The sequence below is a fragment of the Solenopsis invicta genome, chromosome 6 (assembly GCF_016802725.1).
Source record: "Solenopsis invicta isolate M01_SB chromosome 6, UNIL_Sinv_3.0, whole genome shotgun sequence".
NCBI lineage: Eukaryota > Metazoa > Arthropoda > Insecta > Hymenoptera > Formicidae > Solenopsis > Solenopsis invicta.
The window spans coordinates 7,302,501-7,317,931 of NC_052669.1; positions in this window are offsets into that span (position 1 = coordinate 7,302,501).

Here is a 15,431-nt window from a genome sequence, read left to right on the forward strand (position 1 = left end):
ATGGGTGGATGGATGGCTAGATGGACCGACGAAAGTAGATCTTGAGTGAGAAAGAGAGAGAGAGAATTTTCTTAATTAAAAATCCACAGACTTTGCTTTCAATTAAAAACAAGCATATCGCTTTTCTGCCGTTGAAATTTACATTATTTCGCTTCTTACGTTCGCGATATATCAATTATTGATGAAATAATTCAAATATCAGTAATCAGACAGATCTGATCGCTGCATCTATGATCCACGAATTGTGTTACGCGTGTCAAGAAACTAAGAAATCTTCTGATTTTCTCTCCCATTTTCTTTACACTAAAGGAAATAAAAGGCACAGATAAAACTGTCACTAACAAGACAAAGTTTCCGAGATTAAACCTTTTTTTGAGATAGGAAAGAAAAACAGAGAAAAAAAGAACCGAAGAAAGATAGAGACAAACTGAAAAAGAGAAAGAGAGAGAGAGAGAGAGAGCGCGCCTCCTCTCTAATCTCGTCGAGGTTCTCGCGACGCCAAGACGTCGTCTCGATTTATGATCCTCCTAAATCTCGTCCTCCCTGTCAGCATCCCCGCGTGTCGCTCTTTTGTCTCTCCGCGCACTTTTGCACTTTTAAAACTTTCTTCGCCGCGGCGAATTTCATTATAAGAGCGCGAGTAAGGACTTCTCTCGGGCCGCACCACGAGCGATAAGGAACGGGAGTCGAGTTGGCCGGCGTGGTTTACGCCGCGCAGTTTGAAACATTGCTGGATCTTAACCGTATTCTCCTCTCGCGCTCTCCTCCCCCTCCCGGCCTGACTTTACCGCGACTTAATCAGCGACGCGACTTTATAGATAAACAAAGTTAAACGTGCCTCTCGCGAACGGCGTGCCAAGAATGCGCCGGCTGCGCCGGGAATCGACGCGCGTACGAAACCTGACGATTGACGACAGGCCCGAGGAATGCTATAAGCGCGTCTCACCGCGCGGGCATGTGTGTGTGTGTGTGTGTGTGTGTGTGTGTATGTTCCGCTGAAAAGAATGTCCCCGCTATACCACGGCCAAACGGACACACAAAACGTCCGGCTAATTATTATTTTTTGTAACGGGAGCAGAACGGCGCGCCGCGGCGAAATCAGTCCGCTCGCATTCTTCGTAGATATTCGGCGGACAATGGCGCCCTTAAGTTCTCTCACTCTCCTTTTTTCGGCCCCTTTCCACACCCTTTGTTCCCTTTCCGAAAACAGACCAGACACGCGCGCACAAAGGGAGGAGACCCGAACAATGAGGCCCGGCGACGATGACCTCGGGAGATGGGCGAAATGGCCGAACTAGTCCGCGGCTCTCTTACTTAAACGCGCGAGATCCTCCGCAAGTAAGAATTATAACATCGAGGCGACACAATCTCTCCGACTCGACGAGCGCGAAACGATCCAATTTTTTCCCGTGCCACCGGGGGCAGAATTATAAAATCGCCGTGACATTGTCAAAACAATATTATATGCCAAACAAACTCGATCAGTACGCATAATATTTGACGAGCACGATAAATATTTAAAGAATGCATGATTCCAACTTTCCAAATACGTTGGACACGCACTTTCATGCGTTATAATTACATAGTATACATAAATAATAAACAATACATATATATATGTATAAATAAATATCAATTAATTAACCCGGGAATATTTTCATTAGTGCCGCTGCCTCGTGAAAGAGAGCGTCGACGTGAAGCTCCGTAGGAAGCCACACGTGTTATGGCACGTATTTCGGCACGATAATCTTCCGAGATTGCACTTTACCTTGTCGATACATTCTGATGCGGGCCACAGCTGCTCTCTCGGGAGATCGCGGCATATGCCGTTGGTGATCGGCGGCTCGGTTCGCTCGGCTCCTCCGATTATCCACGTGTTACGCGCGCGAAGGATGGACATCTGGCCGATATGGAACACTTAATAAACGGATTGTCCTCTCTCGTACCGTGCTCTCTAGCACTACCTTCCCTCCCTCCGTCAGTCCCCTCGATGACGCTCGGTCACGCGATTCTCGAGAATGTTGAAAAATCCACGAAACGAGAGCCTCCTTCGCGAGAGAGTGACTCTCGCGATTCAACCTCGTGAAATCTGGGCCATCGTCGCTCATGCCGCCGACCTCGACGAAGGACGAACGGAAGGAATCGCGTGTGAAAAGGCCAAGCTTGTCTATTTCCAGCCAGAGTAAGATTAACTTGGAGTACCGTGTGTTTATTAAATCAGGAGTAGACCGAATAGCGCACGGAATAGCACGTTAACAAAACGGATCATGATCGAGCTGAAAATTGGAGCATAATAACTCGAACGCGATTGATCGTTTGTGAACGCGATTAACCGCTCGCGAGCAGCTCTCTCTCTCTCGCTCTCTCCTCTCATCGGGCAAGCATCGGCTCGACGAAGGGAACATTGACCTTCGCCGCGGTCGTCCACGGAGCGGATAGGGAAATACACGAGGATGGAAATACGCGAGGAGCCGTTCAACGAGGCAGAGAGACCGAGATTCACGGCTGAATCGGCCGCAAATTGCGGCGAAAAAGGCGAGACCGTTGGCCGTGTAACTTTCTTCCTCCTGCCAGTCGGTCGAGAGGTTGGCTCCGCGATTTTTGTTTTCATTTGATTACCCTGGAGCCGCGAGCCTTTCGTTTCACCCTCCTAGCCATCGAGAGGGTGCGAAGTGCGGGTAACAGTGACGGTGGTTACCGAACGATACGAATAAGGGAGGGAGGGAGAAAGAATTGTGCGAAAAGGAGGCCCCGTTTCACGAAACTTTCGCGAAATAACTTTGCGGAGAGCAACGGGCTCTCTCTCTCTCTCTCTCTCTCTCTCTCTCACCCTCTCTCTCCCTCCGCTGTTGCGAGAGATCCCCGTTATTTTCTCGAGGTGGGAATCGATAGGGCCACCTACATATACGCCGGACGTGCGGTGGCGATGGTCGTCGACACGCTGGGTTGGGTTAGGTTAAGCTCGAGCGCTTAGCCCGCCCGATAGCACCGGCTGGTCGGCTGTGCGATGCGCTAGGTGTTTACATCGCGGAAGGCCACTGCACAACGGGCGGGCGCCTAGGTGTCATGACCTAGGACGAAAAAGGAAGCGCACCTAAGAGAGATCGTTTCTCACCGCCGTCGCCGCTGCCGCCTCTCGCTCGTTTCCTCATCAACGTCGAGGGATTACTTTCTCATTTAGATTTTATCTCGCGTCTACCCACTGCCGCCCCCATCGCCGCCCGACGCGATCTTCTGCTTCTCTTTCAGCTTGTCTCTTATGTTCGCCTCCGACGACCATTTCTCGATTCCTTCTCTCGGCCAGGCTCCTTTGTTTTTACTAATTACCTAGGACGTCAGCCATCGACCTCTTCCCGTTCTCTCTCTCTCACTCACTCACTCACTCTCACTCTCTCTCCACCCGCTTGCCATCACGATTCCTCCGCCGATCATTAGGCGACTAGCCAAGAGGGTGTCCAACGAATCGCCGTCCCTCCAACGGGAGGACGTTCTCGATCCTCTCTCGGGCTTTCGTCCCGCTTACGGATGGATGAATTGATCTCTCGTGACGAAGCGAACGTTGACGTCGAGCATCGTTTAAATTAGATCAACAGTTTTCCTATTTTATTATACGTCATATTTAATTTAAAATTATATTTAATTGAAATTGATCTCAATTGCGGTATTCATTACGTCGTCAAATGATTCCAGTTAAATCGACAGACTTTTTATTTTTCTTCACTTCGCGAAAAACTACTCATCGAAACAATCCGAGAAGGGTCGATACGTCGACAAATCGAAAATCTGGCACGTACAATGTCCAGGGGTCGTGATCGTATCCGACAATCGCGGTTGATGCCGCGCTGGCTGCAGCTGCCGTGGCAAAAAATGAGCCGCGATTGTTTTATCGCCCCTCGGGCCGCCCGATGGTCAACCGGTCTTTCTCCTCTCATTATTATGATTACCCGATGGGCGATGGATGGGTCGGGTACAACGAGGGGCGGGAAAATGAATGAAAAAAAAAAACTCAGATTCATCCCCTTGTCCGGAGTCAGCCGGTCCTATCCACCACAACCTACCTGGGCCCTCCGTCGGCCCCTGTCCTTCTTTGTATCCCAATGGAGTACGTGGCGTACGCGTCGACGATAGAGGCGACGAAATCCAATTTTTTCCCTTTTATCGACCCTCCTCAGGCCTCTACCCCTGTCTCGAAAGAGAAGTAGCCCATGCGATGCGCCACATGCCGTCGTCGTTGGCCGTTCGCGTATATGCAAATTTCGTCGGCGCATTGTGTCTGCGAGCTGCCCCTTACTCACTCACCCCCTCTCACCCCGCGCCGTCCACAAAAGATTCAGGTCAAACTTTCATCCGGTTAGAAATTTTTATTTTTCGATCGAGCGAAACGACAAAGCGGGTTACCCCGAAGAAAGGGGAATGGGTCGCGAGGTAAGAGAAACGGTACGCGACCGGTGCACCTTTCGTGGCGTGTAACGGTCGATCGTAGTGTCGCCCTAAGACAATCGATACAATTACGGGGAGCCGCTGGAGACGTAGGTAGGGAGACGAAAGGATCGTCTGCGAGATCCCTCTTTTTCAACCGCGGCCACCCTTCCTCGCCGCGGTTCCCTCCCTTTGAGCCCTGTCTTCCTGCGGAAGAAACGTTCGTCGCGGTTGATGTCTCGGAGATGGCAACAAAAAAAAAAAAAAAAAGAGTAAACGAAAGCTCGAGAAAACGTTTCTTAACAATATCCCGAAATTCAACGTCAGTTAATCCTTTTACCGTTTTTTTAACAATTATTTATACTTTTTTTTTATTTATACAACACACATCTTTTAGCAATATATTTTTATATTTTACAATTGTGGTCCTCGTATTAAAATATTGATATGTAATTCCGTTGATAAAATCGGAAAACACGATTTTCCATTTTACGTTATTGAATATTTTGTTTATGGATGCAAAAGTTTCGCCGGCAGAGAAAATACAGCCGAGAGCGAATTGAAAACGCCGGTCCCGGCCTTCGGAACAGATCGATCTCGAGTCCCCGCATCATATGCAACGAAATCATACCTCGACGCGTAGTCTGCAGGTCGTAATAAGATCCAGCCTCTCTATCGACGAAAGGCTCGCGCTAGGGAATGCCGCTGGAGAATTTCCAGAGGCGAGGCACGCCGACCTGGGGGCGGCCGAGCAACCCCCGTGGAAGCGCGATGGAGCGAGCTGCGGTCAGCGCTAGGATTCGAAATACGATGGTGTACGTACCCGGTTACGTCGCGTACGCAATGCCGCTGTGTTAACCTTATTGTCACGGTGGTATCGAAGCATGTAAAGCCGCACGAACGCCTCCAAATTGTTATTGCATGCGAGAGACGAAGACGGAGTAAACCGATCGACGTGCCAGGCAGGTCGGGCTTCTACAGAGATTAAAAGCCATCCTTCTGACTTAAGATATTCGAATAGTCGATTCGAACAGAAATCTTTGTCGCGAGATGAATCACAAGTATTTCTAGTAATCGCAAAAAATTATTGTCGGTATCAGTCAAGCGATATGAACACCAGAGTATTCTAAGCGTTTAGCTTTTTGCTAAAAAAAAATTTTATTTATAAATTTGGTATTATTTAAAAATTGAAGAAGAAGAAAAGGAGATACTCTTGACAATATACTTTTTAACGCTATCTCTTGCTCGTCCATCTCCCCGCTGTAGAATACCGTGGGGTGTACTGTGGTCAGTGCCTCGATTCGAAATACACGATGAACGTGAACTCTATTCTGGCGTGTATGTAACAACGGCGTGCTAACCTTACTGTCACGGCAGGGCCAAAGGGATGTAAAGCCACGATAACGCCTCCAAATCGTTATTGGGTAGCGACAGAGAAGCCACCCCTCATCGTTTACCAGCCGTTCTATGGCCCCTGGAATGGAGTGTTGGAGATACTGCGAAGGCTGCTACTTTAACTATCGTTAAATCGCGTGAAACCTATAATTGAATACTCGAGCACGGTCGTTAAGCCGTTCCTCGTGGAATGCCATCGTCGGTTCTTTCTTGCGAGGCGTTTACCGACACGACGATCGGTGGACGCGAAAGTTAAGTAGCCTAAAAAAAATATACGCGACGAAAAGATGGATCTTGCGAATGCCCGACTTGACGCTAACTGCTCAGTTAACTCGTGTCTAAAGTTGAGAAGGCGTCTTCCCCTTTAATAATAAGAAGTTTCCTACAGCGGATTATCGTCAGCCTACCACGGATATTTATCACGAGTAATTATCAAGAATTCAGATTGTTTCTGGAGTTAAAAAATAACTTTAATTAGCAATGGAACAATCGCGATTAATTCATCTCTATCACGAGAGTCTCACGAGATTTATAAAGCTTTGTTTTATACCTTAAAACTATCTTATTCTCTCCTACGAGCCTACGAGCGACGAGAGACGTGATAGCTAAAGAAAAAAAAAAAAAAGAAAGTAAGAAAGAGAGAGAAAGAGAGAAAGAAAGAGCGGAAGGGAGTAGGGAGCTAGTTTCCGCGCCTAATTCTCGCAACAAAATGATTCAAATTGCCGTCGCGCCCCCCTCCCCCCGTCCCGTTGAGGTGGCAAGTGTCAACGCGAGCGTTTTCGTAGCGGTCGGCGCCGCTGGCCATGAAAACTTATCCGGATTCGAGAGAGGAGCGGCGTTGGCCGGTTACCGTCATTACAAACGGTCTGCGCGGCGTACATGGCGTCATCCACCTGACGCCTCGGTGTGCGCCTAGCCGCGCAGCGTGCGCGCGCGCCGGGCTGGGCACGGCCGCGCGCAGAACGCCGAGCGCATAAACGCACACAGGCAATGCAGGGAGCGCAGCGCATCGCACACAGCGCACATCGTCCCTTCGGTGGGCGCGCGGGCGGGATGGAAGCGAGCGAGGAAGAGGACGCGACAGGGGACGACGAAAGAGGAAGGCGAGCGTCCGAGTAACCGAGCGGCGAGCGAGCGCCGGTTCGTGGTCCGAGCTAGCGGCGCGCGCGGCGCGCGGCGGAAAGAGAAAGCGAGACGAAACACGGCCGTGTACGAGAGAAGGGACAGAGAGAAGGCGAAAGAGAGGAGAGAGAGAGGATAAACGGGAGCGGGTGGACGGACGGACGGACGAACGGACGGATGGACGGGCGTGCGGGCGAATGTGCGAGAGCGCGAACGGTGGCGGCAGGGAAGCGGTGAGGGAGCGAGATGGAGCGCGGGTGGAGGGCCAGCGCGCGTCCGAGAGAGGGTTGGTGGCTCGCTTCGGCACGGTTTAGGCGGCGGGCGGCGTGTGGTGCAATAGAGGCGGCGAGGAGGTGAGGTGGGGGTGCCCGGCACGGGGCCACGGCGCAGTTGCTACTCAGACACGGGGATGCTCGCAATGCCTCTATCAAAGGTTACCGAAATCCTGCGGAAATATCCGCGTTAACGCGGCGGGCCGTGCCGTGACGATTCGTCGGAAACGCGTGCCGCGATCGCGGAGGTGCTCGTAACGCGAAAGATTACCTCGCGCCGCGTGTATAAGTCTCTGCGTGTATCGGGAGAGAAAGGAGGGACCGGGAACGGCTTTGGGGGGCGGCTTCTCACGAGGCTTCCCCCGAGGAGGCGATCCGAAGTAACGCTAAGGAACGAGAGAGCCACAGAAGGGTGAAAGAGAGGAGAGAGAGAGAGAGAGAGAGAGAGAAAGAGGATCCCTTTGGCGCCCCACGAGAAAGAGAGAGAGAGAGAGAGAGAGAGAAGGCCGCCGAAGGAAGGAGAAGGTGGAGGAGCAAGAGCGGACTCCGAAGAGTCCTTTCTACCCCAAGATCGCCACCCCGCGACGTGCCAGCAGACACTGCCGACTCGCGAGAAGCACGTGGGGGAGAAAAGTCCGGGAAAGCACCGAGGATGGAGAGAGCGCGACGAGATAGAAAGAGGGAGAGGGAGAAAGGACGTGAGACAGGGAGCTTACGAGGGTGCGAGAAGGACGAAGGCAGCGTCCCGACGCGTCTTACCACGACGCGCAAGGAGCGACGCCGCGCGCCTCTCTAGAAGGGGAAAGAGAGAAGGTGGAGGGGGCGGGCGAGGACGTCGCGGCGGGGGTGGCAAAGACGCTCATTCGTTCCTCGAGTCACGTGGCCCCCTTCTTATACCGAAGGTTTTTCCTTTTGTCGCGCGGGAGATTCGAATGGCCTTAGACCGACGCCAAAGTGGACGCGGGGGATGCCTCGAGGATGGGTACCGCTATCGATGATGCCAGATCCATCGGGTAATCTGCATGGACAAAGTGTTTCTTTCATTTTTTCGCATTTTTATTTCAATATCTTTAATAACGTAATATCTGACTTGGAATTTCGTTTCAAGGTAGTCCTAGTAGCGCGAGGGGTGTGACACCGATCACCCCCTTTATAAAACAATTTTTAATTTTTAATTACTTTTTTTCAATTGTTTTACAAATTTAAATATATATTTAAATTATTTTTTTTGCTTTTTTTACTTTTTATATCTCAATACTTGACTCAGAATTATTAATTGACTTGAACGAAAATTAAATAGAGTTGATCTCGGCAATGCGAGTTACTGAAATCTGCCATGATCGATACCCTGCCGTCTCTCACACGCTTCTCAGTCCCTCCTCAAACGTTTCACGAGACTCAAAAATCCGACTCTATCGTAACCGTATATCGTTATACCGAAAAAATAATAAACATAAATAAATCGCGTTAATAAAACGAGACAATCGGTGGATCCGTTCGCGGTGAAGCACCGCGAACAGGACCCACCGACGCGAAGTCATTCGGCGGATCGATCGTAACGAGAACCTCCGGGGGGCCCGACGGCGCCCCTTTCTTTTCTGTTCCAGACGCGTCGCACTGTGTTGTTATGTGTGTTGTCATAATTATTTCATTGAAAAATTAATTTCGCCGTTTCCGAAACAATCACCGATTTCTGTCTGTGAAACACAACGTCTGAACAACTCCTTAAGTTTAGCCGAAAGACCTTAAATAATTTAGAGAAGCTAAAACACACTTTCGAGCAATCCTGATTTCGAAATTACGACGATTACGAAGACGACGATTAGAAGAAGAAGAAAAAGGAGAAAATCAAGAAAATTACGCGAAAAAAAGCACCAAAAAAAGAGAAGAAACAAAATTGAAACAAAAGCATTGCCTTAAAGAAGAAGAGTACACCTACACTGTCGAAGGAACAAACGAGAGACACAGGGGGGAAAGAAACAAAAAAAGATAACACTTTAGACGCCTACAAAGTAAATTGTAAAGATATGACTAAAGTATATTTTTAACAAGTTTTGAGAAACTTTAGATTTTAAACGTAAATTTAAAAGCGAAAAATGAAAAAAAACGATAAAATTCTTAATAACTAAAAATGTGATCTAAAAGTCGTTGCTACCAAGAGAAGCCTTATGTCCTTGTTTCAGTTAGTTCGGTTCCAAACGTAAGTACCCAAGCAACTAACTCGATATCGATCTTTGCATGTGGCATGCCTGTACACTCGTCTCTTTGTTCATTAACGCGAGATCTTCGTTCGGCCGAGAAGTCGCCTCGCGCGCGCTCGAGAGAAAAGGGTAGCCATGTCAGTGCGCTCCGAATGGCGCGGGCGAGCCCCCTCGAGAGCGGGTCCTCTTTCGCGGATCGCGTCGGTCGCGATTCGCCGACAGAGGACGACGCGGGGCGCCGCCGGCTTGCTCGCGGAACCAAGACCTCTCGTGCCTTCCGTTTAGCGGCGGATCGTAAACGGAACGATAAATCTTCCGGTCACCGGCACTTATATCCGTATCGTGCAAATAACATTACGTCCATAGGCAACTGTTTTGCAAGTTAGTCCGTAATGACAGCTCTCGCGCGCGCGCGCGGCACCACCTAACAACGGCCGCTATAAAACTTAGCCGGCGTAATGCATACTTTCGCGCGGGCCGCGGCCTGTCTTACTATAGCTCGCTTGATTCTCTCTCTCTCTTTCGCTCGCTCTATCTCTCTTCGAACGACCACGGCTTATTACGGTAAAACAGTTAAACGCGAAAGTGTCCGTAATAATAGCGACTACCGTAATGACTACTGTTACCCACTGGAGAATCGTTGTTATGTATATTACCATTATAATTCGCAGATTATTAAGTAGTGTGCAACGACTTGATGGTCGGCCTGTCGCGGGACGTACCTAAAACGTATTTCGAAACGAATTTCTCGTGATGCCAGCAAAGAGCAGTCGATATAATTATAACCGATTCTTTTTCATGACGTTTATCATTTCAATTTTGCGCGTGAATAAATTTCTATTTGTTTTTTTTTTTCTCTATCACATCTGTATCGTCATTTGAATATTAACGAATTCTGGATAAACTTAAAAATACAACAAAATTGCACAAAACATAGTCGTTGCATTTGCTACTAACTGCATGCGATTCCGACTGTATATTCATGACAACGTAGCGAATTATTTTCCATGTAGAATTCCCTTTGTCGGATTAATCATTTCACGATGTCGATGAGCAGAGCAAACTTTCCGCTTCGCTCGCAAAAAAAAACCGGGGAAAAAAATATAAAAAAAAAGGGGGGTGAGAGTCGCGGATCGGCGAGACAAAGAGCGCGCGGTACGCGGAGTCATTCTATTTCCCGAGTTCGATGACGCACCCCCGGGTCTGGTGCCAGGCCCGGGAGCTGCACCGATGATCAAGGGTGATGCGGGAGAAAGAGGGACGAGGGTGGGCTCGCGGCGAGCGGTGAAGCGGAGCTTCGATTTCAAATTTCCTATTTCCCGACGAGTTGGCCTGTGTTGAAAACGTAGCGTGCAACGTAGCAACGCACAGGCGAGAGAGCGAGAGAGAATCGCATATACTCTCGACACAAACCCCGGGGGGGAGAAGAAAATGACGATGGAACGCGCGGCGGCGACGGCCGGGGGCGGCGGTGGCGGCGGCGCCACGGCGGAACACCGGCAACCCCGCTTTCGCCGAGTATTTTTTCGATGATTTTCGAGCCGGCGTATGTGTATCGTACGTGCATGCGTTCCTCCGCGCGTATGCATGTGAACGGCCCTATCACCCCCTTCGACTGGGTCGTCGATGGTTGGCGTTGTTGCGCCGGGGATGCCATCGGAGGAAGAGCGGGAAGGTGGGACGGGAACGAGAACGGGGGCGGGGGGAGGGGGACGGGTGGTAGTCGGCGGCGGAAAGGCGTTAGGGTGCCCCTGGGTGGAAAGAGGAGGTGGTGGTGCAACGGTGTCGGTGGTTGCATGAACCGGTTGATAGATATGAGAGCAAGGGAGAGCGGCGGTGGCGTGCGAACGGAGATAGAACGGCTGTGAGATACGGCCGAGGGAACCGGGGGCGGCGGTGGGCCTGCATGCACTTTTTTTTCCGCACCCCGCGTATTGATCCCGGAGTCATTCAAAATGGCGGCCGGGGCCGAGTCAGCCAATGACTGCCTGAATCGATGACTGCAGCGAGCCACCCCCGGACCGGCCAATGGGAGGCCAATGGGAGGCCGTCGCACGCCGTTCTCTGCGGGAACTACCACCCCGATATACGAGACACAGGCCTCCCACGTTGTGTACCCTGATACACATACACACATACACAGATATACGTGTGCCCTCGTGTGCGTGTTAGCTGTTCGGTCCGCCGGGTAGAGCTCGTCGATGACCCGGGCGACGTCAATGATTTCCGCGGAAAATTTTCCCCCCCAAAAATGGCAAAACTCGCCGTTCGCTCCACCGGCCGGGTATCCCGGACCAGAGCTCCCAGTCGCTTTGATTAACGATCTTTCTCTATGTATATATTTCGCCCTTCTCCCTCCGCTCACCTCCCTCGTCGTACTTTACGGCAAATACATACGAGGCGGAAAGTACTGACTGCGCAGGCAAAAATATTCGCAATCATCGACCGGCGTCTGCCATCTTTCATGACTCTCGTCATGAAAGCCCGGGATCTGCCCGCGACGAGCTTCGCTGCAAAATAAACGAGATTTGTTCGTCGCGTTTATAATCCTAAATCATTCGTTCGTTCTAAATCATTAAAGAGACAATCAATTGTTTCTCGGCAACGTCGGTGCGTTACAAAATTTAATCGTGCCATGTTTCGTCTTCGTATTTTCATTCGTCACCGTTACATCTAGTATCGCGCACTGTCCAATGAATTATTTCGTTCTTTCTTCGCCGTCAATTTAAACGATTAAAAACGACTTTGCGAATAATTAAAGACGAATTCGCTCTCTTCCGAAGACGTTCCACGTCGACGCGTATATAGTCGCGATTCGGCAATCGGCGCTCTTAAAAATTAAATTTAATACAATTACGACGTCCTCGTAGATATTTTCACCAGAAATACGGATATTTCTGAACGGGCACGTTTTCCAAACACTTGGAAACACTGGGACTTTTAGCGTTCGCTTGCGAAGAACGGTACAATTTCACGGTATAATTTTTCCGATAACGCGCGAGGCGCGTCAGTTTCTTTTTTTTCTGCAACGATTGTCGCGATGCCGCCCGAAGTCACGATGCTATCTCCGTCACCTTGATCCTGGATCCGCGTACGCTTATCTTATCTCTCGTGGTTCGTATAAAGTCTCGGAAAACACGAGAGCGATAGATACGCCGGTGGTACTTGCTCGGATCGACCGCTAAATCGCGATCGTCGTCACGCATTTGGACACGTCCGAGATGCGCGATTTAGGGAACGGAAGTCGAAATCGATCGCGGGTAACCGTAATTAAAATTTCAGTTCCGCACCGACAGATCGATCGATCATGTCTGATCACGGAATTCGTTACCACACTTTGCGCATAGCGCGGGGCAAAGAGAATGTCGAAACTGCGCGAGGCACGAGACACACGATTGCATCACGAGTCGCAGTGTGCGGCGAGCTGCATTACGTATGTGTGTGCATATGTACTTAGATTGGCTCCTATTGACACAGCCGCAGACGACAGTGGTGGTACAGTCGGGAAAAATAGATGCGACGCGTTTCGCGGGCTCTCCGTGTCCACGCCGCGTGAGTCTCGACGACGCTCGTGCACGCACGCACGTACGCACGCACGTACGCACGCACGCACGCACGCACGCGTGCACGTACGCGAAAGCCTTTGATCTCGCGACGCACATTTGACATCCTGAATTATCCGGAATCGGCGGATATCGATTATCGACGGATCTAAACAGCCGAGCGCATTGCGCGTTGCGTATACACGCCAACTCGACCGAATCTACAATTCATCCTTTTTAAACGCTTTTGTCCTTTTCACGCGGGGCAAATTATTCCCCCAACCGCGACGCGGTCCGAAATAATTTGATTCATTACGCGCGTTTGCCGCGTTTGGTTATATTTAATGCGACGATATAGACTCGTGCATACACGCATCGCTCGTCCCGACGAGCGTTCTCTCATATTTAATGTAAATCAAATTTAGAACCCGAACAAAGTACACCGGTCAGCGCGGCGAGCCGATTCTACACGTTTGCTCGATTACTGTTAATTAGCCGTCCGTCCAAATGGATCTAAAAAATTCACGAGTTGTCTCGCGGTTGCCATCCAGTTTTCCGGATCACCGACTTTCCGCGCGACGACGGTTTCGGTATCATCGAAACGGGCCTCCACCTCCGTTCGACATGCCGCAAAAGGAACGTCGATACCTGAATAAACCGCACGATTTTCCGTCGAGGCGACAAATTGTATTAGAATCCCGCGTTAAATAAATAAATGTTCAAAGCATAAAGTTTTCCGATAGACGTTCAATCGCATCGAGCTCGTACCGCATACACACATACCGCGCGATGGTCGCCACGCAAAGCGACCACTCGTCGACAAACGTACGTCGTCTCGTCGATGATGAGGGGAGAGAGAACGGCCGATGCACTTTCTGACGCAGCTGTACTAAGTGCACGACGGAATGGGTTTTTCTAGCGCGGGCAGTTTTTCTATTAAGCTTCATTTGTTTCTTTCATTGCGTAATGCGCCGGACGCGTCGCTCATTTCATCCTACAGCCGACCGGCTACTCCTACCGTTAGAATTCTTAATCCGGGCCGTCAGTTTCGATGGCTCGCGTGCTGCACGTTCCTCCGATTCGCCGATTCGACGAGAATCGCGACCGTCGCGGCGATCCTAATCTCATTTCCCGGCGTGTAAAGTAGTGTGCCCCGCGTATAGCGGCCGGCGTGTCCGCCACGGTAATATGATAACGTGCATGAAGGTGGTCGTGGATTGATACCGATGTAACAGATCTCGGTGAGTTCAATTGTTCGACGCTGCGATTACGAGGATGTATCTCGGCGCTTCCGTCGTCACGCGAGAGACAGAGACGTCCCTTTCTTGCAAGTTATAAATTTCCCATGTGAACTCACCGAAATTACACAGATTTATCGCTCGGCGCTATTTTGCTGTTTGCTTTACGCTCAAATTTTAATTTAAAAAAAAATTAAATTCTTACTGAAAAGTATAAAAATTCTAAAAGTATTAAAAAAAACTGTGAAAAGAATTTAATCTTTCCATCTTTCAGTAGAATATTTTTAGATATCTTTCGCGAAGCTTCAATTTTCTTTTGGTGATACACCATCCGACTCTTCGTACAAAACTAGATGTATCATGTGATCGCGCATCTGCTCGCATTTACCATTGCCGACCCTTCACCGTAATCGATATTCAGGAGTTAGCACGGACAAAAACCTTATGGACGACTCACCCTTTTCTCCACTCGTTCGTTTCCTCGTTCCTTATTCCGCCGCCAGGCGTCACCTCGCCACGGGGTGGTTCTTCCGATAGGGGGTTGAAGCGGGGCTACTTCACACGAGCAGCAAAACGAGTGCCTGAGAAAAGGCGAACAAAGTTATTGCGCTGGAAATCTTTTTGCGTGACAGACTCGTTAAAGGAATATGAAAATTGGAAACGGATATTTAATCGGGTCGTATTAATCGGTCGTGTGTCAAATAACTCTCTCCATCTTTCAATAAAATTCTTAACATATTCTACATTGGCTCTGCTATCATTTTTACATATATTTTCTATCCATAGAAAAGTGCCCTAGAGACTTGATCAATAAAATTTTGTTCGTCAACTGATCAACTGATCGAAATAACGGTAGAAATAACGGTTACGTCATTCTTAATGCGGTCCTAAAAATTCGTAAGACACATGGGCTAACAAATATCCCAGCGGCGTTTCCACCACCTGACGACCACCTTCGTCGTCGACACATTTCCACGCACTCCTCCCGCGCCATTCGCGATGAGGAAGGCGGACGATTCAAAGTAGGCAGGATCAGGCCCAGAAGACAAATGTCTTCCTACGCAAAGGCGTATACGTCCTATCGGGGTAGTCGATCAGCTCGATTCGCAGAGCGCGGAGGAGCCGGACAACTGGCCGTCAGAATCGCAAGTGCACGTGCAACAACTCGTACACAGCGCATGTATTCGTCTGTACGTCCGTTGGTCGGTTCTTAAAGTCCAGCTGCCGATCGGGATCGGGATT